Genomic DNA, 9,862 nt, shown 5'->3' on the forward strand with positions numbered 1-9,862 from the left:
AAATTATTGAGGAAATAAGGGTTTTCCCCTTTCAAAGTAATAGAATGACCTAAAGCAAACAACCTTCAAAACAAAATAAGAACAACAAATCTAACACCTCCGACGCTCCTAAATAACACTAGGCAATATTAGGTGATCCCAATAGCTTGGAATGGACAGAAGAACGGAGCCACACATTTTTAAAGGAAACTTTCTTAGGGGCCTCTTGCAAGTTACCCCATGTATCTCGTAATTATGTTTGTGGTGGAAAAAAAAAGCAAGAAAAATTAGTTATAGCTTATAGTTGATAGCTAACTTTACTTGTAAATTTTATATAAAGTTTACTATATAACATGTAAAAAAGTAGTTATAGTAGTTTAAATAAAATCTTACCATGTAATGTGTGAAAAAGTAGTTATAGTTGTATAGCTAACTACTTGTGAAGTTTAAATAAAAGTTTTTCATATAATGTATGAAATTTAGAATAGTTTGTAGTTTATAGCCATTAAGACATTTCGGAGGTCATTTGGAGGACCTTTTAGAGGAGAGAGAAAATAGAGCGCAACCAATGAGGAAGAAGCCAACGTAACGTTGAAAAATAGCTCAATTCATTGAAAGTTTTAAAAAAATAGTCATGCTCACATTTTATGAGGGTATCTTTTTTTAAAACGATCAAGCACACATTCAATGTGGGTATCTGTTTAAATGAGGTACAGTTACTTTATTAAATACGGCTTACGTCATCATTGGATAAGAAAAAGCACTTTGAAGCTAAACTTTGTAGACAATGGAGTCTATACATTTCTTCTCATGGTATTTTGGTGAAGAATTTGGAGCTTTTGACGTCACCATTGCGTCTATAGTGGCCAAAAAGCCCCAAAATGACTTTTGAATCACTTAAGTTGGACACCCAGAGAGGCAGAAATGACCAAAACAAGGGGAGAACTAAATCATAGCCAATTGACGTGCATAGAGGCCTTGGCAACTTCGCCAAGGCCTCTATGCACGTCAATTGGCTATGATTCAATTCTTCCCTTGTTTTGGGAGTGGCCAAGGCCTCTATGCGCATCAATTGGCTATGATTCAGTTCTCCCTTTGTTTTGGTCGTTTCTACCTCTCCGCGTGTCCGATTTAAGTGATTCAAAAGTCGTTTTGGGGATTTTTGGCCGCTTCAGACGCATTTGTGATGTCAAAAGTACCAAATTATACACCAAACTACCACTAAGTGTAGATTGTTAGAAGAGTAGCATGAAAGTTTTGAAAAAGGTGCCATATGATGATGTGAGTGCCTTTTGCGAACCCAAAATGTTGAGAGTGATGTGTAGCTAGTGCACATATGTGAGTGCCTTTTGCGAACCCAAAACGTTGAGAGTGATGTGTAGCTAGTGCACATATTTCAATACCTTGTCAAACCCACTTTTTTGTAACTTGAATAGTTTCTTGTCAAGTACACATTTAATGAGGGTATCTTTTGAACATTTTTTCAAGAGAGAGAAAATAAGAGTTTGTGAATTTCTTACAAGGCCCTACAAATGACCTCCAAAATTTCCTAATGTAACCTTACTTGTGAAGTTTAAATAAAAGTTTACCATATAACGTGTGAAAAAGTATAGTAGTTTAGATAAAAGTTTACCATGTAATTTGTGAAAAAGTAGTTATAGTTTTATAGCTGACTACCTATGAAGTTGAAATAAAAGCTTTCCATATAATGTGTGAAATTTAGATTTTTCCATGATTCTTTCATTGTCTTCAGCTATTTTCTTGATTTTGATGGTCCTAACTCTAAATTCACACTTCCACCATGAAGTTGTATGTCAGAGAGAACTTTCCCAAAAGGACTTTTATTGTGTTCATCTTTACTACATCAGTTTTGAGATTCCATATGCAAAGAAAATAGACAAATAAACAAACTTCTCCTTAATTATGTAAATAGCATGAAGAGTACGAATATGAACTCTTTAAAGAGGAATCTCAAGCACAAGCTTCAGATTTGGATTTTTGTGCACTCTATGTGAGGGCAAATTGCAATATGAAGATTCACAAACTTTGACATGTCCATGTAATAAATATATGGAGACTTGGAATTAGCTCCTTTATATACATGTGCATGCAGTTTAGGCTACCAAGATCACCTATCAAGATGTCGTTCAATCTTAAATTCTCCGACACCCTCAACCTCCAAAGTTGTACCATTAGTTTTCTCTTTGATAATGTTTGGTATTGATGAAGAAAACTCGTTCTTTTTGTCCAAATATTTATCTTGAATATGGAATGGATTTCCTTGAAAAAAAAATATTAAATCTCCTCATTTAATACTTCTTATGCCATATGTTATTTTTCACAAAATATTTGTTTCTTTAACCAAGCGTATTATGTAGTGTTTTATCCATTCTAATTGGTTCCAATATTATCCCAAACGCATTTTGAATTATCATTGTGTTCACCTTATTGATGTCCATAAAGTCTTCAACAACTTTCTTTTTGACATTGTTTTACCTTTTAGCATCAAAAGTACTATTTGCCATTGCAGCAAACACAAATGAAGAGCAATGTTTTCTTACTAAGAGAGGGTCTACATTCTCTTTAGTTGGATGCAACAGTAACCAAAAATTAATTAAAAAAGGATTAAGATCTATTATTTCTATAATAAAACAAAAAACAAAGTTTCATATATGTTGCAGCTTGTATTCAACCTCCACCACCAATCTTAAGCGGTTCAATATTGCTGATTTTTTTTTATCTTCACCTAATACCCATGGTTATGTTTCTTTTCCTTGATTTTCAAAGTTATTTTTCAAGGTGTATTATTGTTCTGATTTTGAATTTTTTCTAAGAAATTATTGATAGTGCCTCTTAATCTCTCTTGCTAAAAAAACTCCAAACTAAATGTCATCTTAGAACATCAATTTAAGGAGATCCACATGATGAGCCATATGATGGTAGGATGATAATACTAAGCCATTAATCCCATCTCTAATAAAATTCATAGTATATGTGGCATAAAAAAGTACTTGAAAAGAAGTTGTTAAAGATCTTTACGGTACAAAGAGTAGATCACTTTTTTTGTTACTAGAATCCACAAGTTCTCCATCTCTATTTTAGAAATTTTAGAAAATGATTTGGTTTTTTCAATATGTTTTGTTTTTTCTTTATCAAGCTCAATATGAAGATTGTAAGAATTCCACTTGGAGTTATTAACTATGCCTTCTTTCATTACTTTTAAAATCAAAAATTTAAAAAGTAAGTATTAGTTTTGAATCCCTCCAATACTTATTTCATACTAAAAAATGTCAATATTCTCAAATCTTCTAAATAATTGGATTCTAAATTCGGTTAAAATATTTGTAAAGATTTGGGATTATATTTTAAAATACTAAATGCACGTTCTCTTTTTGTGATTTTATTAACCCTAAAGGGCCCATAAAGTGTATGTTTAGCTGGACATTCTTACAAGGACCAAACTAGACATCCAAGATCTCCTAGTAGTGATCATAATGCTCAAATCTTATTTATATGCTCAACACCAAGCCGGATTTCTCCACAACTATCCAAGAGCCAATGAGAGTTTGAATGATGTCAATTTTATAGGTTGCAACCTCTAGAATCCTATAATGGTTTCTCAATTGTAGTCGTCTTTATAGTAAGGCCCTAAGGCCTCTCAAAGGGACCACAATTTCAATCTAATTATGAGAACATGATTAAGAAAAATAAGGGCGATATGTTAATTAATTTGATTATAACATGAAGCACTCCAACAACTCAAGCCTATAATTGCCAAGTATTAGGTTTATCCTAAAGACGTCTTATAAAGGCTAAATATCTCTTCATTATAAGGGAAATTTGTTAATTCATTTGATTAACATGGAGCATTCCAACAACTCAAGCCTTTTATTTCCAAGTTGAGGTTGTTCACACATCTTGGCCATTAATCATGTACTCGGGGATTTCACCCAAAAATATGAGTATAGCACGTGAGTTCAAATGAAGGGATTTGGTAAATTTACAGAAATACATTTACAAAAGGGGTTTTTTTTTTATTTTGAAAAAAAAACCTGTAAGTCCATAAAGAAAAAGGGGCCATTTTATTCGTGAAAAATTCACAGTTAAGGGGTTTTTTTAATACCCCTTGATAAATGCACGTAATACATAGGGCTTCTTAGTAGTGCACCCCCCCGAGATCATGTATCATTAGGAAAGCAAGCAAGGTAAAACTTATTGTAATGTTTTAGAACTAGTGAATGGACACTCTTGGGTCATTTATTCTTGGGAGACCTAGTGAGAAAAGACTTGTGAAGTATATTAGTGATATATTGTAATACTATTTCCCATTTATGTAAGACTAGAATGAGTGTTCGCTCTAGTATTTCTCACTATTTCAACTCTATGTAAGTGTGTAGTGCTATGTTGATGCTTAGGTTTTGAGAAGGCAATGCCATCCCGTAAATCACACATTTCTTCTCTCTTCTTTTTATTATCTCTTCTTGTGGATCTATGAATTGCAAGCATGTAGACCAAGACCATCCCAAGCACGAGCCATTACTTACTAAAAGCAACAACATTTACAACATAAGGAGTCACCTTGATTAATGAAAGTAAGATAACCACTTAAGGAGTGAGCTCTTAACACATAAAATTGAAGCCCTTGACCATGCCTCAAGCTTCATTGTTTGGTAACTTTTCTTGAGACCTTATGGAAACACGTGAATGGTCATTAGTGTTTGTTGTTATTGAATTTATCGCTATTAATGTAGCTATACTAATAATTAATACCATGAATTTATACTTTGAAAGTGTGATTATATCAAACTTTGCCTAATTTGTCCATGTTTATGCTTAAGGTTTTGGAAAGGTAAAGACATTCTGTAAATCATGCATTTCTTCTCCTTATCTTCTCATCTCTTCTTTTTATTCTCTCTTATTGTCGGTCTAGGCATTCCAAACATGTAGATCAAGGCCATACTTACAACACAAGTCATTGCTTCATCAAACGCAATACCTTTGGTTCACGGAGCCACCTCAACGTGATAATGAGTGCAAGAGGACCACCTAAGGAGTGTCTCTTGACACACAAGGGTGAAGCTTGATCATGGTTCAAGCTTGGTAGTTCTGGTAAGTTTTCCAAGGAACTTGTGAAAACAAGTTAATAGTCGTTTATTGTTGTTGATGAGCATGTTGTTATTGATCTACTAACAAGTGAACATGTTTCTATTGATCTACTAAAACAAGGTGAGGTTTAATTAGTACCATGAATGTGTAATGTGGTGTGTATCAAACTTTGCCTTAGTTGTTAACCAAAGGTAATACTCTAAGGTCATACAAATGATGAATGATGGGTGAGTGGGTATGAAAGGTTGTGCACATATAGATTAATATTAAACTTTACCTAAGTTTATTAGCAAATGTAATGCTTTAAGGTCATACAAGAGATGGTGGACAATGGGTGTGTGAATATAAATAGGTGTGCACATCCATGAGCATGTTCAAGTGAGCATGGGTGTTCAAGTGAATGGGAGTGTGGATATAAATAGGTGTGGACATGAGCATGTATCATTGATCTTTGTAATTCTTGTATGAAGGCTATTATTAACATGTCATTAAATATGTTTCATATTAAATCAATTTATAATTTAATTAATTCATTAATTTTTTATTAAAGTTAGTATAATATTTATTATTTAGTTTATTTACTATCACTGTCACTTTGATATCAAGTTATTTTAAATAAGTACTTTTAGTTAATTAAGTTTTAATTTAAATATTAAATTTACAAACAAATATACTTATGTACTTGAAATTTGCATTTATCTATTTTGTTTTCATCAAAACACAACTACACAATATACTCGGGACAATAAAACATAGTGTGTTATTTACACGAACAGAACAGAGAGGAAGTGTGCTACATGTGTGACCCATATTATTAACAGGTGGGTCTTGAACCAACCTTTAACACATACAATTGGCATTGATGTACAAACATAAATTGGGTTAACACATACAATTGGCATTGATGTACAAGCATAAATTGGGTTAAGACTTTAAGACTTTAAAGCATGTGCCAAAAAAATTTGATGAAAATATAGCTGAAAGTTTTACACTTATATTGTGTTTTTATCACCAGGCTCAATTCCTTCTAGAGACACTCAAAGTAGACATTTTGGGTTTGGTTTTTCAATGTAAGCTGAGGGTACCCTTTCCCGCGAATACTAAAAAATGAGCTCAAAGCATAGAATTTAAGTGGTAAGTTAACTACAATTAAGCTCAATTGCTTTAATAAATACAGAAGCAAGTAAGGCACTTCAATATTGCTCTTAAGGGAAGGCAGTAAAGGTACTCTAAACAACACTCTACCCAGAAAGGTCATTAATCATCATGAAAGAAACCCCCTGCACAATCAGTACTCCCATAGACAACAGTTGCATTCACAAAAGAAAAACTGGGCTCAGTAAGCAAGAAATATCCAACCCATGCTCCATTCCAAGGGTTATTTCCTATCTGCTCAGAAGCAGTAGAAGGTTTCAAAATCTTGTTGTCCATCCAGACCTCCAAATCACTTCCAGAACACATCTTAAGCAACAAGTTCTCCAACTCCAGAGTCTGCACCCACTCCTTGTAGGTACGAGCAGTCCATGCCTCTCTAAATAGCAGCTGCACAAGCTTCTCTCTCTCTTGCAATGCCTGTGCTGCAAGCTTCTCTGCTTGCCTTGCTCGTGTTTGTGTATGGCAAAGACCCTCACCGAGTGTCCCATATCCTCGCTTAGTAACACCAACACGTTTTCCACTACTCGCTTTCCAGTTTGTGTTCCAATCATCAGAACTGTAAAAAAACATGTTAGCCAACGGAAGCACCATCGGGCTGAATTCTCTGAAGCCTGTCAAGTATCACACCTTGTATCCTGTTGATATCGGATGCAAATGAGAAGTTAATCTTTACCTGTCTCGGGTGGAAGCTCGTGGTAGAGCTGATGGGATGGCAAGAGGTTGGGAAACACTTGACAGATGCTCACAAATTGGTGTTGGATCTGGCAGTTGAGTTAGCTCGTGTCTAACACGCAGTGAAACTAAGAGAAACTTGTCTACAGATGGACGGGTACCAAACTGGATAGATCTAGAGGTAGTGAAGTCACAACTTGCCAAAGATCCCTTCCATGTAAGGGAGCTTTGTGAAGGTGGTAAATCACAATTCTCCAGATACCCATACCCTTTTTGAGAGACCAAATCTGCTAACTCCTTGCTGTCAGCTGTATGCCATAATCTTTATGTGAATTTTTTGCTGCATTTAATTCTACAGAGAGGTTTCCAGATACCCTTGAAGACTTACTAGTCCCAGCATCAGAAGACTGTTCAGTCTTTGATCCACCAAGCAAAGTGCTCGTTGTGGATGACTCCGTTTCAGCTCTCACAACACCTTCCTTGGCATCTTTGTCCAAAGCATCATCTGAATTCTCCTCCTTGCTATCTTTTAATTTGTAGCCATCACAATCACAGCTCTCACAGTTGCCATCTTTGCAACCATGTCAAATATCTCCTCATAATCAATCCCATGTGTCTGCGCATATCCTTTGGCTAACAATCTAGCCTTGTACCTGCTTATGCTACCTTCACTGTTATGTTTCACCTTATATACCTACTTACATCTAATAGCTTTCTTGCCTTCAGTAAATGTCACCAAATCCCAAGTCTCATTTCCATTAATGCATCCATCTCCTCATTCATAGCTTTCTCCCAATACACATTTCCAATAGCCTCATCAAAACATGTGGGCTATATAACTTGCATAACTTTTGCTATATGATCATAGTGATGTGCCACATAACCATCGTAAGTCAACCTCTGCACAAGGTTTTTGACTCTTCTAGATCTTCGTAACTTTGCATTCATGGCTTCCAAAGACTTCTTTATACTAGTTGTCCTCACTGCTGGAATCCTGAGCTCCTCATCAAGGCTCATGTCCAAGACACTAGACTCTCCATCAACAAGAGAATGCCCTACATAAATATCAAGCATACCAAGGGGCTCAACCACTTTCTCTTTGCCTTTATGTGATGTACTAACTACATTTCCAAGACTGGTATTATGATGCAGCCTTCCACTCCATGGTCTATCAACAGAACCGTTGCATGAGAACTCTCTTAGTCCACTCAATGACTATGATTGTTGACTTGCATTCTATGCATCCATATTTCCACTTACATCAACCCCAACAACATCTTTTTCAGCAGTATACCAACTACTTATTTCATCAAATACAACATCCCTGCTTACCCTCAATTCACGAGTAGCAAGATTATAACATCTATATCTCTTTTGCTCAAGGGAATACCCAATAAACACACATTTTTTTGCCTTTGCATCTAGCTTAGTATGCAACTCATCTGGAGCATGCACATATGCAATACATCCTAAAACTTTCCAGCGAGACAAATCAGGTTTCTTGCCAGTAACTTTCTCCTCTGGTGTTACATCATGCATGGCTACAGTAGGAGGCATGTTCATAATATAAACTGTTGTAGACATAGCCTCAGCCCAATAGCTATGCGGCATATTCTCCTCTGCCCCATCAATGCTTGTGCTATCTCTGCAAAGTGTCTATTTTTCCACTCAGCAACTCCATTTTGCTGCGGAGTATATCTACATGTAAACTGTCTCTGAATGCTTTTCTTCCGCAAGAAATCAGAGAACTCATTGGAGAAGTATTCTCCCCCTCCATTTGACCTTAGACACTTCACATGCTTCCGTGTCTACTTTTAAGCCATCACTCTGAAATTATGAAAATGAGTGAAAACTTCACTCTTCTCCTTCATGAAATACACCCACACTATCCTCATGTGGTCATTAATATTGAATGTTACATAGTACCTGTAGCCACCCATAGACATAGTCTTCATGGGGGGACACCATATATCTGAATACACAACATAGTACCTGTAGCCACCCATAGACATAGTCTTCATGGGGGGACACCATATATCTGAATACACAACATCTACTATATTCCTGCTCACATTTCTGTCATGTGGAAATACATGCTTTGTTTGCTTTCCAAATTGGCATGCTTCACATACTTTCTACATACCCTTCAACCTTAAACTTAGGCAACCTTGTCACAATTTCTTTAGTCTACATAGACTTCATTCTTTGCACATTTACATGCCTAATTCTCTTATGCCAAATGTTTGTATTTGCAACAACTCCTAAACCATTTGCAAACATTATAGCACTCACTTCAGGAATATTTAGGGTTCATACAAAACACACAACAACATCTAGTACTGCAAACAGAAATTTACCTAGGTTTTCGCTCTTAGACAGTGAACCACAATAGCATTTTTTCAATGCACAGCAACAAAACACGCTGGCCACCAGTAGAGTGAAATTTCACTGCTTGGCAGCGACCTACGAAACTGTCACTCCTGCCTAGATCGATGCCGGGTAGGTGTCAATACCTACCTTCTTCCCTATTGGTGCACATGTTTACCTACTTCCCTATTGCTACACATGTTTACCTACTTCCCTATTGCTCCACATGCATAGCTACGCCTACAGCGTGAGTTTTCCTCCCACCTCTACTCATCCCTCAAACCTCTTCAATCAATCAAGTATCCTTCTCCAAGGTAAGCTCTCTTCTTGCTTTCTTCCCTCTTTCATGCTTTTATGTGTTCTTTCAAGCTTTCATGGAAAGCTTGAAAATAGGGTTTAGGTGAGCTTCTCTCCCTTTTCCTCTCTCCGTTTCTCCCTTTCCCTCTCTTTCCTCTCCCTTTCCCTAACCCTAGAGCTCTAATAGAGAGCTTTGATGGAGAGCTCTCCATCAAAGCTTTCTATTAAGCATTCTATACATTATGCATACACAACAACACAAAGCAACTATAGACGCACTTGATAG

General features: G+C 36.0%; 1 pseudogene; it reads right to left on the reverse strand.

Moving 5' to 3' along the window:
- Positions 1–6,302: 6,302 nt before the first annotated feature.
- Positions 6,303–9,451, reverse strand: LOC147621009 (uncharacterized; annotated as a pseudogene).
- Positions 9,452–9,862: the final 411 nt, after the last annotated feature.

This window comes from Cibotium barometz, chromosome 31 (genome assembly GCF_041138505.1).
Source record: "Cibotium barometz isolate CiBa-2024 chromosome 31, ASM4113850v1, whole genome shotgun sequence".
Classification (NCBI taxonomy): Eukaryota; Viridiplantae; Streptophyta; class Polypodiopsida; order Cyatheales; family Cibotiaceae; genus Cibotium; species Cibotium barometz.